The following is a 216-nucleotide window of genomic DNA, read 5'->3' on the forward strand; positions in this document are numbered from 1 at the left end:
CGATACCTGGGTTGAATTTTACTAGAGCCAGTGTTAACAGGGCATTCGATCACCCGAGTTATTGCCCCTGATATACTGGTTCTGGTTGTAGAATTTTAGAATTTTGGTCGTTGTGACCCTTATACAGAATTTGGGTTCCCGTGGCCACATGTGTGGTGAGTGAAGTTTGCAATGAATATATATGTAGAATTATTATATGATGAACAGAATCAGTCA

This window comes from Ostrea edulis, chromosome 5 (genome assembly GCF_947568905.1).
Source record: "Ostrea edulis chromosome 5, xbOstEdul1.1, whole genome shotgun sequence".
NCBI lineage: Eukaryota > Metazoa > Mollusca > Bivalvia > Ostreida > Ostreidae > Ostrea > Ostrea edulis.